This window comes from Ailuropoda melanoleuca, chromosome 7 (genome assembly GCF_002007445.2).
Source record: "Ailuropoda melanoleuca isolate Jingjing chromosome 7, ASM200744v2, whole genome shotgun sequence".
NCBI lineage: Eukaryota > Metazoa > Chordata > Mammalia > Carnivora > Ursidae > Ailuropoda > Ailuropoda melanoleuca.
This window is the reverse complement of record NC_048224.1, coordinates 70,173,092-70,192,867: the sequence shown is the minus strand read 5'-3', so window position 1 is coordinate 70,192,867 and position 19,776 is coordinate 70,173,092. Positions and strand designations below refer to the sequence as shown.

The window sequence follows — 19,776 nt, the reverse complement described above, 5'->3', positions numbered from 1 at the left end:
TAGTATAGCTTGAAATCAGGCAACGTGATGCCCCCAGCTTTGTTTTTCCTTTTCAACATTTCCTTGGCGATTCGGGGCCTTTTCTGGTTCCACACAAATTTAAGGGCTGGTTGTTCCAGCTCGTTGGTATTTTGATCGGAATGGCATTGAAAGTGTATATTGCTCTGGGTGGCNGGAATGGCATTGAAAGGGTATATTGCTCTGGGTGGCACAGACATTTTAACTATGTTTGTTCTTCCGATCCATGAGCATGGAATGTTTTTCCATCTTTTTGTGTCTTCTTCAATGTCTTTCAAGAGTGATCTGTAGTTTCTAGAATATAGATCCTTTACCTCTGTGGTTAAGTTAATTCTGAGATATCGTATGATTTTTGGTGCTATTGTAAATGGAATCGATTCCCTAATTTCTTTTTCTTCAGTCTCATTGTTTGTGTATAGAAAGGCAACTGATTTCTGAGCATTGATTTTGTATCCTGCCACATTACTGAATTGCTCTATAAGTTCTAGTAAATTGGGGGTGGAGTCTTTGGGTTTTCCATATAGAGTATCATGTCATCTGTGAAGAGAGACAGTTGGACTTCTTCTTTGCTGATTTGAATACCTTTTATCCCTTTTTGTGGTCTGATTGCTGTTGCAAGGACTTCTAGTACTATGTTGAATAATAATGGCGAGAGTGGGCATCCTTGTTGTGTTCCTGATCTTAAGGGAAAGGCTTTCAGCTTTTCCCCATTGAGAATGATATTTGCTGTAGGCTTTTCATAGATGGTTTTTATGAAATTGAGAAATGTACCCTCTATCCCCTACACTCTGAAGTGTTTTAATCAGGAAAGGATGCTGTATTTTGTCAAATGCTTTTTCTGCATCAATTGAGAGGACCATATGGTTCTTGACTCTTTTCCTGTTGATGTGATCTATCACACTGATTGATTTGAGAATGTTGAACCACACTTGCATCCCAGGGATGAATCCCACTTGGTCGTGATGGATAATTCTTTTAATGTACTGTTGGATCCTATTAGCTAGTATCTTGTTGAGAATTTTGGCATCCATATTCATCAGGGATATTGGTCTCTAATTCTTCTTTTTGATGGGGTCTTTGCCTGGTTTGGGGATCAAGGTAATACTGGCTTCATAGAATGAGTTTGGCAGTTTCCTTCTGTTTCTATTTTTTGAAACAGCTTCAGGAGAATAGGTATTATTTCTTCTTTGAATGTTTGGTAGAATTCCCCAGGGAATCCCTCTTAGAACTGCTTTTGCCAGGCCCCATAGCCTTTGAACTGTTGTGTTTTCATTTTCATTTGTCTAAAGGTAGTTTTTGATTTCTTCATTGACTTATTGGTTTTCTAGTATCAGACTTTCCTTTTTCTTTATGACTGGTTAGTATCCATTGTATGGACATATTGCATTTTATTTATCCATTTATCCATCAAGGGACACTTGGGTTTTTCTGCCTTTTGGCTAATGTTAATAATGCTGCCATGAATATTTGTGCACAAATATCTGTTTGAGTTTCTGATTTTCATTTTTGGAGGTTATCTTTCAGAAATGAAATTGCTGGATCATGTGGTAATTCTATGTCTCATATTTTGGGGAACTCTCCATCTGGTTTCTAGAGCAGCTACACTGTTTTACATTCCTACCAACAGTATAAAAGGGTTTCAATTTCTTTGTCTTTGTCAACACTTGTTATTTGCTGCTTGTTTGTTTGTTTTTAAAAATAGTCATCTTAATGGATACATTCGAGTTTTTAGTTTCACTGATTATATTTTTCATTTTTAGAGTTTCCATGTTTTGCAAACTTCTATTTTATTTAATAATGCTAAATATGATTCTGAATGTTGTAGTTCTCTATTTGAAGTTTTTGTCTATCAGTTTCAATTGTCTTTTTTACTACTCATTTCACAAATGGTGTGTGTTTCTTCTCTGTTTAGTTTTTAAATTATTATTATGAATTTCCCATTTCTTTATACATTTATCTGTGGGAATTCTTTGAGATTTCAGTTGAAAGTGCGTTCCTCCAGAAAGGATTTGTGTTTACTTTTAGCACCACCTGGAAGACCTTGATAGGTTGGGACTACTTTAAATTTAATTCTGGCTTGAGGTTGTTAAGATTCATAAGTAGTATAAACTTGTACCAAAATTTATGTGGGGAGCAGACTGAGATTATGAATTCTCAAGAGAGACTTTTACCCCTACAATGCACAGCAAGGTCAAGTTTTCTCCATTGTTTCTGTCTGCATGTTGTTTTTTATTTCTTTTTCACCTTAACACAGAATATCACTCTCAGGTCCCATTTGAACGCAGGAGGGAGTGTCTCCTATTATATTTGTTAATTTTAGAAGGCTCTCAGCCTTTTTCCTTGCCTGAACCTTAATTAAGATGAGAGATATCTTACATTCCTAGTGGTAAAATGGACCACAGCAAAGGTACAGATTCTTCTCAAATTAATTTGTAGTTTAAAGGAAATTCCATTCAACATTCCAGAGTTCTGTGTGTGGCAGGAAAGAATAATGGTAAAACATTTCTAAGAATAAATTCATGTGAAGTGGAAGAAATTGAGAAAGAGAAAGAGGAAGAGGGAAGAATTTCCCTATTTGATAATTGAGCTATATCATAAAGCAGTCCAAAGGAAATGGCGTAATACACAATTAATAATAAATCAGCCTAGGGGTGCCTGGCTATTTGGTTAAGTGCTGCCTTCAGCTCAGGTCATGATCCCAGGGTCCTCAGATCAAGCCCCACATCTGGCTCCCTGCTCGGTGGGGAGTCTGCTTCTCCCTCTCCTTCTGCCTGTCCCTCTCCCTGCTTTTACACACTCTATCTCTGTCAAATAAATAAATAAAATCTTTAAAAAAAATAAAATAAATCAGCCTAAATAGCTCAGAAGTAGACCCTATAAAGCATAGACTTAATGTATAATGGAGAACTTATCACAAGTCAATGAGAAAGGGGTGGATTATTCAACAAATAGTGTTGGTCAACAGACTATGTGGTAGGGGAGGTCTATATTCTCATTTTAGTGTACACATTTGATAAATTTGGAATAAGTTACACATAATTGACTATAAAAGCAGCTGTATATTGTATGAGTGACTCTCAATCTCCCGTCAAGAGAAGCTTCTGAAAACAAAAGCAACTGGAAACATAAGGAAAAATAACTAGATAAAACTGGAAAGTTTGTACAGCATAAGTCATAGAATTAAAAAACTATCACCTAGGGAAAAATCTTCAACAGTATAAAAAAGAGAAAACATTTGCTCCGTCCTTATGACATATGACATTGCTTTGTTACTCTAAAATCTTTTAGCTTCTGCTTTTTTCCCCAAACTCATTTATTCCCCAGTCATAACGCCACCTCCAGGTACCAGAAGTGTGTCTACTAACCTGGTGAAAGCATTAAGACATGATGATTTCCTTTACTTCCTGTAGATTCAAGTCCCAATCCATTATAATGTCCCTTTTAGCCCGAAGACCATCTTTAGTATTGAGAAACACTCATGCAATTTTGTTGGCAACAAATTCTTTCAATTCTCATTTATTTGAAAATGTCTTTACTTCAACCTTAGGATATTTTTTGCTGAGTACAAAATTCTGGGTTCACTATTTTTTGTGTTTTGTTTGTTTGTTTTCTAAAATGTCACCCATTGTGTTCTGATGAGAATCCATGATTTTTCCCCGTTTGTGATATGTTCCCACCACCCCCTGCTACCTTAAAGAATATCTCTGGGTTTCTGCAGTTTGACTAGGTAGGGTGTTTTTTCTTTGTACTTGTCCTGCTTCTGGTTTGCTGTGCTTCTTGGATCTATAAATAAATATTTCTTTTTTTATATATTTTATTATTATATTATGTTAGTCACCATACAGTACATCCCTGGTTTTTGATGTAAAGTTCGATGATTCATTAGTTGCGTATCACCCAGTGCACCATGCAATACGTGCCCTCCTTACTACCCATCACCAGACTATCCCATTCCCCCACCCCCCTCCCCTCTGAAGCCCTCAGTTTGTTTCTCAGAGTCCATAGTCTCTCATGTTTCATTCCCCCTTCTGATTACCCCCCTTTCTTTATCCCTTTCTTCCCCTACTGTTCATCCTAGTTCTTATGTTCCATAGATGAATATAAGTAAATATTTCTTAATCAAATTTGGATTTTTTTGGCAATCATTTCTTCACATACCTTTTTCGGCTACGTGCGTGATTTGGGGCAGCAGCAAGTTTATCTTAGGGCCACATAGTGTGGTGAAGGGGTTGGGGTTAGGCTGTGAGGCCCTTTGGACAAATCATTTAGACATTTAGTTTCCTCTTCTATGGGAGAGAAAATTGTAATCTTCACCTTGTGGGATTTCTCTGAGACTTAAATAGAATGGTGGTTATATAAATGGCGCTTAGAAAGTATGAGTAAATGATGAAACTTATTCTGTTTAAAACATTTCTCTAGGAGGCCCCAGCTAAAATACACATATAATCAATTACCCTTTATGAATACCCTAAAACACTCATTTGTTGAATTATCTGGCAAAGAGCAAGGAATATATATATTCTTTTGCTATGTTTAGAGTGGGGAAACACAGGAAAAGTTCCCAGCAGGGGGGCTAGTGTTCTGGGAGACTTTGCAAAGGCAAATGGGCATACACATTTCCAGCCTGTGTTGATCGGCAACCCGCCTTTCCCCAGCCAGGAGAACCGTTCCATTCATCCTTGTTATCAAGTGCGTACTGCACATGAAAGAACGTGCAAAACTGGAAATGTCCACATTGTTATATTCTCTGCTACCACAAAAACTAAACAGGACAGATTTACTGGGAGAATTAATGTCTTCCAGTTTCCTCAATTATCATTGGTTTAATCAGATAAGTGTTTGCTTTAGACCTTGATGCTTTGTCTCTGTGTAATTTTCAGCACCAGAAAAACAATGGGGTTGTAACTGCAAGAGATAAACTCTAAATTACCTGTTTCATTTCTTTACGTTGCTTAGGAGGCTAATGTCAGTTCGGAAATGTTGGCTCATTGTGAGGGGATGTGTGTGTGTGTTGGAGGGGAGGACTCCTGAATTGCTGTGTGATGAATGATTATCTGTGATGGGCAGATGGAGATCAATGCTGGAGATGAGTGGAACTGAATGAGGTCTACCGAGAGGAAAGATGTGCAGATTAAGGGGTAGTGAGGACATGCGTTGGAAGGCAGGGAAAGAATTCATGTTAGGTGAGAGAGAGAATGGGAACCCGGCCACAACATGAGACTGCATGCTCATTTGCTCATTATGGGTAATGAGTGTAAAAATGTATTGAAATGCTGCCCATGGTATCTGCCAACATCTATTTGCATATTATTGTTCCCTTTGATTGGCAATATGTCCCATGAATGGGAAGAAAGTTTTGGTACAGACGGAAGGTCAGGCACTGCAAATATACTTAGGTCATTGTAGAGTCAATTAAGGTATTTCTCCTTCACTTGAAAAAATTCTACCCACAGTCAATTAGGAAGTGAACAGTTACATTGACTATAACATCAGTGTTTAATGTACTGGGCTTTAAAAACTTAAGATTATTACATGGGAACATAGATACACAAATCGAAGCATCTCTGCCCCCCACAGAAAGAAAATTCTGAGAAGAGACATTTGTACTTTTTAGTTCTGTGAAACCAATTAGAAAACCACTCAGCCAACCTGATAGGTGATCAATGGTGGAGTAAGAAGCTATTCAGGACAACTAACAATAAATCTGTCTGGTGACACTTAAATAGAAAATAGTAAGAATAAAATATCCTTCCGAAAATTCTTCTGTAAAACAAAACAGAACAAAAATCATAGTACCTGGGTAGCCATCTGGTTGAGTGTCCAATTCTTGATTTCAGCTCAGGTCATGCTCTCAGGTTCATGGGATCAAGTCCAGAGTAGGGCTCTGCACTCAGCTTAGGGAGTCTGTTGGAGGTGCTCTCTCTTCCTCTCCCTCTGCCTTTCCCCACTCCCTGCCACTTGTGTGCATGCATACTCTCACGGGCTCTCTCTCTCAAATAAATAAATGAATCTTTAAAACAAACAAATTAAAAAAAACAAAAAAGAAAACCCAAAAGCACAACTGTGATCTCAGCATTATGGTATGCTGAGTTACCCAGTTTGATCTAGTAGGAGTGTGGGGTTGGCCTGCCTGAAGCTTATTGGCATGAGAGACAAAGGAAGCTTCTGGGAAGGAACTCAGCCTAAGCAGAGAAAGTTCATGTTCACAAGTTTGGTTCAAAGCCAGTATGAAAGAAAGAGGACATTTCTCATGATAGCCAGGTTGCTCATATTGCATCCTTCAGACTTGTTTCCAGGATGTCATGGGAGAGGAGACTATTTAAAAGAAGATGTAAGACATGACAAGTCTCTCTAGGCAGCAGGAGAAGAGGGCAGCACTGGTGTGTAGTTTGTGCAACTGTGAGCCAGAGCTAGCACAGCTGGACATCAGGTGTTTTTTCTCCACCTGGGATAAGCTTGGAGCACAGGACAGATGTGGCTGGGGAGACCCCTGGGGCCAGATGGGAGAACACATGGTATAGATCCTTCTGGGCACTCTGGGAATGGTTTGGGACACATCTGAGCAAGTAGGGGAGTGGAATAGATAGTGAACAGCAGTTTGTTTTTTGTCTGCTCACATTCTTTTCCTTTGGGAACTACCCCTTCCTCTATTTCCACAATACTGGTGGAACCACCATTCAACCTCCTCCCCACACTGCCGCCATGTCCCACAGAGGTATGCATGTGACCCAGGCTAGCCCACAAGAGAATGCCATTCTGCTGGAATCAGTGAAAGGTGCATGTGCTTGGGCTGATGACCCAAGCAGAGCCTATCAGAGTGTTTTTGTAGGGTTGAAAGGGATTCTATGCTACACTTCAAAGACCATCGTTTCTGCCCCTGGAAAGATTTGGCAGAAAATCCAGCCATCAGAAAAACTGTAAGATGGAGAGAACAAGACAGATTTTGAGCACTTGGTTTTAGCCTTATGTGTATCTGGCAAATTCTAAACTTTTCAGTTATATAACAATGAATTTTCAAAATTTCCCTATAGTTGTTTAAATCAGGTGTGGATTACTTACAGTTGAATGATTCTTGACTAACACAGAGAAGGGATCATTTGTTTCTGCTTTGACTCTTTCAAACTATGGTTGGCTGTGACCAGCAAAAACACGAATCTCAAAGAAGTCAGGGATAGACTGTCCTTTCCTCAGTTTTGTGCCCAATGTCTCCTAGGGAAATTGTTAATAAGAACAGCAATACTTATCTTTGGATATTTTCAAAAACTTGATGGTTTAATGGGGTAATTGCTAAATATGACGTGCCCAAGAGTATTTCCTCTGAAGTGTCCACATCTCCCCTCTCCTTAATAGAGCCTCATATCATGGCACTGGGGACCCCAATCTCAAATAGACCGCAATGTTCTCATTGCCTCTGTTTCTCTGAGAAATGAGGGGGAGGGAAGATAAAGAAGTGGAAGATGTCCTTTGAGGGGGGGAAATAATATTTCTAATTTGTATTCAGCTGGAGAGGAGTTGAGAAAAGACAGTGGGGCTTTATCCTTTCCATTATTACTTCGTGGAGAATCTATGATTCTTATCTGAGATCCCCTCAGGTTATTCGTCATTCATCACTTAACAAATGTTTGCAGGCCTCCACTGGGCAGGCATTCTGCTTAGCACACAACTGTGGACAGGTAGGACAGGGCCTTGCCTTTATGGAATTTCAGCCTACCTGGGGGAAGACAGATAATTAAACAATTAATTTAAATGAAATGTACTATGTGTTATGAATGGGGAAGTATGGCATGCTAATCAAAACTCTTAATAACAAGTGAGAGAAACCAAATTCAAGCCAATTTAGGTAAAAAGAGTCTATTTATTGACCATAACAACCCTGGATACCTCTGTCTTCAGGCTTGGCTGGATCCAGGGTCCCAACAATGTAATCCAGTCTCTCTGTCCCCATCCTCATTCCTCTATCTCACTCTGATCTTTGCTTTCTTCTGTACCAACTTCATTCTCAGGCAGGCTTTCTTGCTGGCAGAGATAGCCCTTGTTAACTCCAGAAAAACATCATCCTTAGTACATAAGATCTCATAAAAGAGAGCTCCTTTTTCTCCCAGTCCCCATAGCAATTTCCTCAATTATTCAAAAAGCTTTTTTTGGTCCATGCCTACCACTGTATCAATAATTGTGCCCAGAACTTTGAGGTTTTATTTCTGGCAGTTCCTGTTTGTGGGTCTATCCTGAGGCTGCACGAAAAATCCACGAGGTGTACTCTTGAACACGTTTTGGCAATCCCTGAAGATGACATGTGGACCGGATTAAGAGCATCAAGAAAGGTTTATTGGAGGAAACTGGCGTGGGAAGAATGAGTAACAATTTTTACAGCAAAAGCTAACATTTATCGCCAGCTTGCTGTGTGCCAGGCCCTGTGCTGAGCACTTTACATATGTATTCGCATTAATAGTCTCCACAACTTCCGAAGTAGGAGCGATTATTTTGTCCATTTCAGAGAAAATGAAATTGAAGCACAGAGAAGTTAAGTAACATCCTCAAAGCCCCACGGGTAGTAAATGAATAGAGTGTGAGGGAAGTGAATTGGGAAGGGGGACGTTCCAGGTGGGGAACTGCATGTGGGCAGACCCAGAAGCACCTCTGAGAAATGGACTTGGTGATAGACGTGAGCGTATTGGGGACTTCAGCATCCCTGTTTCTCCTCTGCCTTCACGTTCTTTCAGAGCTTTGTTTCCAGAGACTGATAAGCCCACGCAGTGACTAAAGATCCAGATGATGAATGACGTTCAGTTCCCTACTCATATCCAGAACCTTGGCCCAGCGTTCTTACCAAAAACCGTACCTCTATCTAAAATGGTCTTGTTGAGAAGGCTCACCATGGGTGGCCCATTATCCAATGGTTTTAACAGCATTGCAACAATTATGTGGTTGCCTGTTGCAGTTGTGTGATTCTACCCGGCAGATGGACTAGTCTTAGGGAATAACCCAACCCAGTTAAGCTTTCACTTTTCCCTGGGTTCTGAAGTCATTGGTACTGCCATTCCCTGGTTGTTCCCCCACCTCCTTTTCCCCATATTGGAGAACTGTTCAAAACTGGTGGCAACATTTCTGGATGCCTTTCATTTTATAATAGGTCACCATCTGTGCTGCAAGCACTCTGGGACCCAAAGTCGGAAACCATCCTGTGGAGAAATACAGTATGCATGCATCACTCTAGAGCCTAAGGATACAACATTAGAAGTGGTATATTTCTATTTACAGAGACATTTGGAGGACAATCAGCTCTTAACACCTGTTGTGCAAAACTCCGGAACCAGGTAAGTAGCTTGTGGTCATCATTAAGGACAAGCAGTGTGAAATACCATTCTGTACTGTGGTTGGGAAAGATGAGGAAGAAGGTTAACAGTGAGTGAAAAGACCATATTGAGGCATTGCTGGAAGCCTTTAAGGTAGAATGACAATCATCTGATGACTTTTAGCCCCCATAATACTCTTTGAATGAACTTCATCTTCAGTACACGAACAGCGAAGATCTGCTTTCACCTTGGCCCCTTTAGAGAAACCTCAACCTCAGGTTCACCACGCAGAAGGAATTATATTAAGCATATTTACCAACCAGTATGGTACAGGCACCAATCAATCAGAACAGGTGTCGGACTATCAACACTGGTTCCGTTGAACTGGGGCTAGCCAGCTGTATCTTGGCCCCACCTGCTGTGATCATGTATTCTCTTTTCACTGAAGAGACAGAATTCAATACCCAATACAAGACAATCGGATGCCCCCCTATGCCCATGGGTCTCAAAGGGGGGAGATTTTGCCTTCCAGAGGTCTTTTGGCAATGCCTGGAAACATTTTTGGTTGTGGGAGGGTGCAACCGTCACCTAGTGGTAGAGGCCTGGGGTCCTGCTGACTTTCGTACAATACACAAGGCAACAAAGAATTCTCTGGCCCCAAATGTCAGTAGTGTAGAGAGTGGGAAACCCTGCTCTAGGTAAGATCCTCAGCTGCGCAACAGCTGCCCCCGCTCTGCGTTATGACCAGCCTTCGCAGACAGTCTTGCTGCTTTCAGCTTGTCACCTTGGGGGGGTGCCGTTGGTTCAGATCGAAAAGCCCTTCATAAATACTAAGCCCCTGGGGCTTTTTTCTCCACCAAGCCTCTTAGTAGTCAGAGAAGAAAATGATGAGGCACTAATGAAGGTATTCTGCTGCTATTTCCTTTTATGTGAAGCACATGTTGGATGAAAAATATTGATGATAGTAATAATAATGATGGGTAGCCGTTATGGAGTCATTATTGTTATGTGCCAGGCACTGCATAGGGGCCTTTCAGGCGTTCTCTCAACTCTTACAGCAGCTCATTAGCTCATTAGCTTTCCTGTTCTTTTAGATGAGGAATCAAAGGCCTGAAGAGGTCAATTACCTACGGAAAGTCCCACAAGTTACTCTGTCTTTACCGTCTGTGTTCTCAGCCACTGCATTGGGCTTGTGGCCTTGATAGCCCACTCTTACAGGAGGAATGCTCAGTATAAGAGGCAAACACAGAGACCTAATTCCAAGATTGTGAGGTGAGCGTAGCTCAAGGCAGGAATAGGAGAGCTAGGGATATAGACATATTGTTGAGAAGCCCAAACTGTCTTTGCATAAAAGTTCTACTTTTGCTTTGCCGAGTAGAAACTTCTGGGGTGTTTGGGTGAGCTGAGGTCTCATCCTTCTTTTTTTCTTAATGTGGCAAGAAAACTTAATGAGCAATGAACATTTTCAGAGCGCAAGAACCACTGTGCTAGGCTTGGCTGAAGCTGGTATATCACCCAAGGGGCATGCCTTTCTAGAAATCCAAAGGGAGAGATGGATTCTGCCAGATCAAATTCCTGTGGAAATAAGCTAAGCCTCACAAAAGGTGATGATCTGGTGAGCTACCTCCGGGGGCTGCGCAGAACCCTAAGGTCTATAGGCAGACCTTCCCTGGGTGAATGAGATGGGTGGAAAGGGCAGTGGAAGAGAGCCAGAAGTCCGGGTATCAGGGTCCATGACCTTTTCTTTGATTCCTCTTCTTCCGGTCAGAAGGGGAGAAGAAGAAATAGGAGGAGGCTAGAAGAAAGAACACAGAGTAGGAGGGAGCTAGTGTTTGTTGACAATCCCGCTCACTTTCACACATTATCTCATTTAATCTTCTCAACAATCAGTCAAGGGTAGATAGTGTTGCCCTCTCTTAACGAGACCGTAAGATGTTAAATAACTTGATCAAAGTCACAAGCTGATAAGCAATCGAGTCCAGAGTCACGCCCATGCCTATCTGATGCCAAAGTCCGGTTTTCCCCAGTCTGCCACTCCGCTGGCAGCGGGAAGTGACAGCTTTCCGAGGCTCAGAGCACAGTGCTCCCCTCAGGTGAGAGCAAGTGGGCTGCTTGTGGGGGCAGCACACCTATGAGACTGCAAACGCTGTAGACAAGGAGGGTGTGGAGAATCTCGAAAGTTTTCTGTCATCCTCACTGGGCGCAGGAGCCAAGTGCAAGAGAGCAACTGTGGGAAACACCTTACAGCCACAAATTGACCGATAAGCAAATGGAGACACCGGTCTTAGGTGTGGAAGAGCCCTGCACTGCCAGCCCGAGGCCCTGGCTCTGCTTCTGCTAGGTCCGGTGACCAGCAAGGTGCCTCCCGCCTTCTGTACAGCCTAAGGTTTGCATTGGTGGTACTTGGGTCATGACATTTGCAGCTCTGACAGTCGTTTGAAAATACGATTTCCACCATACATTAATTTGCTAGGGCTGCCATAATAAAATATGGCAGGTGCTTAAACAGAAGAGATTTATTTTCTCACAGTTCTGGAGGCTGGGAGTCTAAGATCAAGGTGCCAGCAGGCTTAGGTTCTTCCCCCCCCCACCCACATATTAGAATTTTATTTTTGTGTACACATTTGTTTAACAGTCCCTGAATTTCTAGGCCAGGTTCAGGTAACTGAAGAGCCTTTATAATTCATTTACATTGTCTAGATCCAAGGTATGCTGCAAATACAGTCTGCAACAAAATGGGAAATAACATCTTTCTAAAAACAGGCTTAGAAATTCTAATCCGGCAGGTTAAGATGTTTCCTTTCTCTGCTAGCAGGGCTGACTCATACCTAGCTGCAAGGTCACCATTCACAGGGTAGAGCCGAGAAAACAGGGTACAGACCCCCAAAAACAAGACCAACTAATCCACCCTGTGTTTGGTACAGATTTCACAATTCCAATCACCTGTATTCAAAGGTAAACTTAACCAAACCTTGTAGGGTGCATGCGCAGTCAAAACTGGGATCACTGCCATTGGTAAGCCAGCAGCTGTGACGAGCCATACGGGCCGGTGTCCCATTGAAGGTGAAACGAAAGAGACTGTTCACTGTTTGACCACATTGAGGGGAACCAGGGCAGCAGGGAAAAAAATGGAAATGGTTAGACTTCTTCATGCTTATATTAATATATATGTGTGTGTGTTATATATGTATGTGTTAGAGAGAGAGAGCAGGAGTGTGAGCTGAGGGGTTGAGGGGGGTGGTGGATAGAGGGGAGGGGGAGGGGCAGAGGGAGACAGTCTTAAGCAGACTGCACACACTGAGAGCAGAGTCCCATGTGGAGCTTAATCTCACAACCCTGAGATCATGACCCGAGACAAAATTAAGAGTCAGCCGCATACCTAACTGAGCCACCCAGGTGCTCCTTTATTTTAATATTTTAAATTTGAATATGTGTGGAGAAGATAGGGCATCCTCAACTTTTCAGAGCTCATGCTCTGGGTCCCTGGTTACCTGGCGCTAAATGCCTGAAAAGCTTGTCAGTAGTTGAATGGCAGGCCTGAGCTGGTTTCTTGACAAACCACAAAGGCCAGTGAGAGTTGAGGATGAAGGCGTGGGTGTTCTTTGACCATATAAATTTTGGGAGGAGGATGGGGCTGGGGGCAGAATTTTATCTTATGTTTTGGCTACAATCCTGGTTTTTAATAACATCTTTTGAGTTGTAAACTTTCAATGTAAAATATTGAGGTAAGTAGGTATACAAAACAACTAAAACTCATTCTAGGGACAACTTTTTTTGTGGTATTTATTTATTTTATTTTTTTATAATAATTTTTTATTATGTTATGTTAGTCACCATACAGTACATCCTAAGTTTTTGATGTAAAGTTCCATCATTCATTACTTGCGTATAACACCCAGTGCACCATGCAATCCGTGCCCTCCTTACTACCCATCACTGGCCTGTCCCAGTCCCCCACCCCCCTCCCCTCTGAAACCCTCAGTTTGTTTCCCAGAGTCCATAGTCTCTCATGGTTCATTCCCCCTTCTGTTTACCCCCCTTCCTTCTTCCCTTTCTTCTCCAACCGATCTTCCTACTTCTTATGTTCCACGGGACAACATTTTTATGTTTCCATCTTGATTATGTACAATATGTGTGTATAGAATATACCCTTATATATGTGGGTATGAGTGTATGTGTGTGTATATAAAATTTTGCAGAATTATTCCATTCTTACAATCTGAGTAGTTCCCACAGCATTAAATATTATTTGAAAACATGATATTTAATGGCAGTTTAATATTCTATTCCATTTTGTGAATGGATCTGAATGTATTTAACCAACTCTTTATATTTGGACATTTATGAACTTTCTTCTTTTGCTATTATAAATCACCCTGCGATAAATATCCATGGACATGAATCTTTGTGGGCACCTCTCACATTTTCTTACAGCTGTGTATTCTTACAAAGATGTACATTGTAAGAAAGACCCTTCTGCTCAAGACAAGACTGTCTATATGGTAAAGAAAAAGCACTTGCTACCATAATGCAGTCATGCATACACAGCTGGCTTCAAAGTTCTCCTGAAAATTGGGCAGAGATCTGACTTCATTCTCTATCAGCTAACCAATAGTCAAATTATCTAAATCCAAGGGCTGTACTTGTCAATGCTAATGGACGCCAGGCGTGTCACTGTCTCTCCTGGAAGGGCAATGTTTTGTCAAGGTATTTATAATTCTTCCCATCTGGCCCCGGGGAGAAAGTCCCTAGGATAGAAAAGCTGTATTAATCAGGACTCTTTTGGATATAAGTGACAGAGACCCAACACAAATGGCTTTGGCAAAAAAGGAGTACCTTTCCAGCTCTTTCCCAGATGGGCAGCCTCAGCGAGCACTGGAATGAGGACTTGGAAGTGCTTAGCATTCACTTCATCCCCCACCTTGGACTGCTCTGTGTCCACTTCGTTCCCTCAGCCTGGCTAATTGCACACAGCTGCCACTGTGGCTGCTGGTGGCACCTGGCTGACACCTGCCCAGCTCTGCTGTCAGAGAGGAAAGAGACTTCTCTTTTTTCCAATTCCCAAAGGACTTGGGATGGCGTCTAAGTTCTAAGTGATCTCAGTTCATGTCATCTACCTACATGCCGTGGATCCTCACTGTAGCCAGGGAATAAGCGGCTTGGATTCAGGGGCCTCCCATCCCCAGCAAAATTACTATGCTGACAGTGATGGGGTTCTGTGACATGGTCGTTCCTGTTGAAGATGCAAGAGTGGGGGAGTACAGGAGGGACAAGAGCAGAATCTCCCGGAAAAAGGGATAGTGCTGGTTCCAGAAGAGCAAGAAGGAGCTGGCCAGGTAACAGTGGAGGTCTTCTGAAGAATGCAGTGATAACTATGTTCTTCCCCTCCCCACCTGGACCCCTAGAGAACCAGGACAGTGATGGTTTAACCACTCAGTCCTCACAGGGCCAACTATTGACAGCCTTTTCCTGCAAAGTTCCTGGTTGTAAGAACACTCCTTTATTATGGAAGATGGAACGCTCCAATTTAGCATTTTTCATGACCCCACAAATCAGTCTAGTCGTTGAAGTTAATAGTAATGTGTTCTCTGGGCATTCGTTACAGTGCCAACCAGGGTGCTAAACACTTTCCATGAATATCGTCATTCATTCATCACCAGCACTATAATCCTTGTTTTAGAAATGAGGAGAGCAAAACATGGAGCAAATGAAGTAATTGGCCTAACTAGATGTAGCTTAGTTGTTGCAAAGCCAGGACCTGAAGCCGTGTTCTCTGACTCCGGAGTCTGGAATGCTTAACCAGTCCAGGATACAGTCTTGAAACACTAGAAAAGGAATCAATTCCTTGATCTGCCTAATAATAACTATTATTAAATGAATACTTTCTATATGTAGACCTATACCAGGTGCTTTAAATATATATGTGTATATACATATACTTTGTTATATACAAATGTAGATAATATATAGTTGATCCTTCAACAACACAGGTCTAAAAAGTGTAGGTCACTGTAAATGTATGTCCTCTTCCTTATGATTTTCTTAATAACATCTTTCTCTAGCTTACTTTATTATAGGACTGTAGTATATAATACATATAACATACAAAATATATGTTAATCGACTGTTTATGTTATCTATAAGACTTCCAGTAAATTGTAGGCTATTAATAGTTAAGTTTTTGGGGAGCCAAAAGTTATACACAGATTTTTAACTGCATGGGGATGGGGTGGGGTGAGGGGAAGAGGGAATTTGGTGCCCTAGTCCCTATTTTGTTCAAGGGTCAACTGTGCAGTCTAATTTTATATATAATATATATCTTTATATATAACCACACTACATAATTATTATATATAATATGCAGTAGCTATGTAAATGGTTTTTTCTATATATACTACAGTTTTAGGCTTACAAAAAATTTGAGGAGACTATATGGAAAAGTAAAGGGAATATATGGACACTAAAGGGAATACCCTTTACCCCACTCAGTTTCCCCTATTATTAACATCTTGAATTGTGTAGTACATTTGCTACAGTTGATGAGCCAATATTGAACTCTTATTATTACCTAAATTCTATAATTTTTAAAAAAGATTTTATTTATTTATTTATTTATGAGAGACAGAGAGAGAGGCAGAGGCAAAGGGAGAAGCAGCCTCACCGTGGAGCAGGGAGCCCAATGTGGGACTTGATCCCAGGACCCCAGGATCAGGACTTGAGCCCAAGGCAGATGCTTGACTCACTGAGCCATCCAGACACCCAATTCTATAGTTTATATTAAGGTTTACTCTTTGTGTTGTGCACTCTATGGGTTTTGGCAAATGTATAATGACATGTATCTACCATGATGTGTCATTTGAAGTAGATTCACTGTCCTAAAAATACCCTGTGCTCCACCTTTTCATCCCTCCTTTCTCTTCCTCCCATAAGCCCTTGGCAACTACTGATCTTTTAATTTTTTTTTATATTTTTTTATTTATTTACTTGACAGAGATAGAGACAGCCAGAGAGAGAGGGAACACAAGCAGGGGGAGTGGGAGAGGAAGAAGCAGGCTCCCAGCAGAGGAGCCCGATGTGGGGCTCGATCCCACAACGCCGGGATCACGCCCCGAGCCGAAGGCAGACGCCTAACTGCTGTGCCACCCAGGCGCCCCTGATCTTTTTATTTTGCTCTAATTTTGCTTTTTCCGGAAGTTCGAATCATATAGTGTGTTGCTTCTTCAAACTAGCTTTTTTCACTTAGCAATATACATGTAATGTTCGTCCCTGTCTTTTCATGTCTTGATAGCTCCTTTCTTTTTACTAAGAAACAGTATTCCATTGACTGGATGTACCACGGTTTATTAGTTCAGTCACTTATTGAAGGACATCCTGGTTGCTTCCAAGTTTTGGCAATTAAGAATAAAGCTGCTATAAATATTCAAATATAAGTTTTTGTGTGGACACAACTCATTTGGGTAAATATCAAGGAATGCGGTTGCTTGTCTGTATGGTAGCACTATGCTTTGTTTTGTTATGTTTTGTGAGAAACTGCTTAAGTGTTTTCCAAAGTAGCTGTACCATTTTGCATTCTTACCAGCAATGAATGAGAGTTCCAGTTGCTTCATATCCTTGCCAGCCTTTGGTGGTATGGGCGTTTTGGGTTTTAGCTCTTCCATGGTATGAAGTGGTATCTCATTGTTTTAATTTGCAGTTGCTTAACAACATATGACGTTGAATATCTTTTCATATGCTTATTTGCTATCTGTGTATCTTCCTTGATGAGGTGTCTGTTCAGGTCTTTAGCCCATTTAAAAAATTGGGTTGTTTTCTCATTGTTGGGTTTTAAGAGTTCTTTGTATATTTGGAGTACCAGTATTTTATCAGGTATGTGTTTTGCAAAGATTTTCTCCCTGTCCATGACTTGTCTCTTCATTCTCTTAACAGTGTCTTTTATAGAGCAGAGGGTTTTAATTTTAACGAAGTCCAACTTAATTTTTCTTTTGTGAATTGGGCTTCTGGCGTATTTAAAAAGTCATCACTAAACTTAAAGATCACTTAGGTTTTCTTCTCTGTTATCTTCTAGCATTTTTTCATTTTGCAATTTACACTTAGGTCTATGATTTATTTTGAGTCAACTTTTGTGAGAGGTATAAGATCTGTGTCTAGATTTTTTTTTTTTTTGGCTTGTGGATGTCCAGTTGTTCCAGCACCATTTTGTTGAAGAGATTATCCTTTCTCCATTGAATTGCTCTTGCTCCTTTGCCAACAATCAGTTGACTATTTTATGGATCTATTTCTGGGGTCTCTTTTTCTGTTCTACCTTTACACATATTTTTCTTTTTCTCCTCAGCTTTACTGACTACATATTTTTCATTGTCACCATGAAGTTATGCCTATCTAGCAGGTAGTTAACTCCTTATTTTGCAGATGAGGAAACTGAGGCTGAGAGAGGACAAACACAATTTCCCTAGGACAGCAGCTAGCCAGAAGTAGAGGTGGAGTTGAAAACCACATCTGATTCTGATTCTCTGCATGTCTGCACCACCCATGCTGCCTGATGGTGCTAGGCTGGGGCTTGGTCTGTCAAGTTTAACCGTAGAAGGTGCTTTCCAGGGCCTAAATGCTAGCATCTCCTTTCCTTACAGGTCTCTGAAAATCGTGGCTCACTTGCTCCTTGATTCTAATCAAGGTTGCCTGTCGCTCATGGTCCCTCTGGACCTGCCACGCAAATCTTCATCTGCCTGAAATAGCTTTACTTAAAACATTCAGCCAGTTGTTCTTAAGCTTTCCCCCTAACTTTTTGCTGAGACCTGGAGCATAATTATTTTATACCCTGGCTCACACTGAATCCTTTTTGCCAGGAAGTTGCTTGCTTATGTGCCTCGTGACTGAGGTTCTCCTAAAGTCTTCCTGAAGACAAAGTCAGCTGGGTTGGATTGCTAAACCGAGCACAGTGCTAAAAATCCCCTTGGTTAAGTTCTGCCTGTACACCCATCCAGGCCTGGAACACTTACTCTCAGAATTTACACATTAACTCTATGCTCCCCCTCTGTTTTGCCCAAAGAGGGCATCTCTACAACCTACTAAATTCTACTTTACTGCCAAGAGTCTTTAAAAAAAAAATCCCACAATCATATTTCAAACACTAAGGGATAGACCTCTGATAAGAATATAAGGCTTGTAAGAAAAGAATATAAGGTTTACATATTCCCAAACAGAGATGAAATAGCTTGCAGAAGATCACACAGCAAATGAAATGGTAGAATTCAGATTCTAATCCAGATCTGGTGTAAAGGCAAAGAGGATGGTCCATGAATCACAGCAGGCTTCCTTCGGTGGGAAGGCAAACATCCTTTCGATGGCTTTGTCAGCCAGTGAAGGAGGCTGTGTGAGATTGAGGAAAAGCTCCAGCACAGGAGACCATAACGCAACCTGAGGGCATCATTTCACCACTGTTTAATTGAAACTGAAATTTGTTTTAAAACAAGCACATACCTAGTCGCTTATTATGACACAAAACTGTTCATTGTGACACTGTTCAAAGTGCCTTACCAATATTAGCTCATTTCTGTGTGTTCGTTAAAACCCTTCTGAAGCTAACACCAAGCGGTTATGTATTTTACAAACTGCTAGCGTAGTTCCAAGACGGTTTCGTATCCAGTGGCTGACCCTGAGCCCCTATTACTGACCAAGGACATTGCCGGGGGGGGGGTGCGAGGGGGCGGTTCGAAGGTGTGGAGAGGATTCCGAGGCCACTGAACACTGTGCTATCATTTTTCTCGTTTTGTTTTGTTGTGTTGTGTTGTGTTTGTAACAAAGTTAGAGGGAGGCTGGCAGGTTAATCTAGGACGCGCTCACGTCTCCCGTGGCACGGATTACTGGATCTCTGTAGGTTGTAGTTCTTGCGTGGGTTTTTGCAGCAAAGAGAGACAACAAAGAGGGAGCTTGTGAGGGGAGCACTGTGGGATTCGGTTCTAAAGTTCTTGCCATCTAGGGGAGAGTAACTCCGGAAGTAAGCCGCTTTGACCAACCAGCCGGTCAGGTGTGCTTGTGACACGGGCCGATTCAGGCTTCAAGGCCCGTCCTGACAAGGGGCAAGAATAAGTTTTATTAAAAACAAAGGAATAGCAATAAAATAATCCAATGACAAAGAAATGAAGATTTGCTAAAACAAGACAAAACAACCCTTGAAGTGCCTCCCAGATATTTTATCTCTGGAAGAGGAACCCTGGTGGCGAGTTCGGTGTCAGCTCGCCTGGGCCTCTGCGTAGCAGAGCCGAGCCTGCGGCACTAGCCCCGGCCCGCGCGGTCCCAGCTGTCAGAGGACCAGAGGATGCAGTCGCGCCGCTGGCTCCGATTGGCCAAAAACAGCAACAAGCGGGCGGGGCGGCAGCGAAGGCGCCGGGAGGAGCCGCCCACCCGCCGGGGGAACCCCAGGTCCGGGTGCTGGGCGCGAAGACGCCCCGCCCCGCCCCCCGCCCCG

General features: G+C 41.8%; 1 pseudogene; it reads right to left on the bottom strand.

Moving 5' to 3' along the window:
• Nucleotides 1-9,655: 9,655 nt before the first annotated feature.
• Nucleotides 9,656-12,324, bottom strand: LOC105235615 (annotated as a pseudogene).
• Between the last annotated feature and the right edge of the window lie 7,452 nt (nucleotides 12,325-19,776).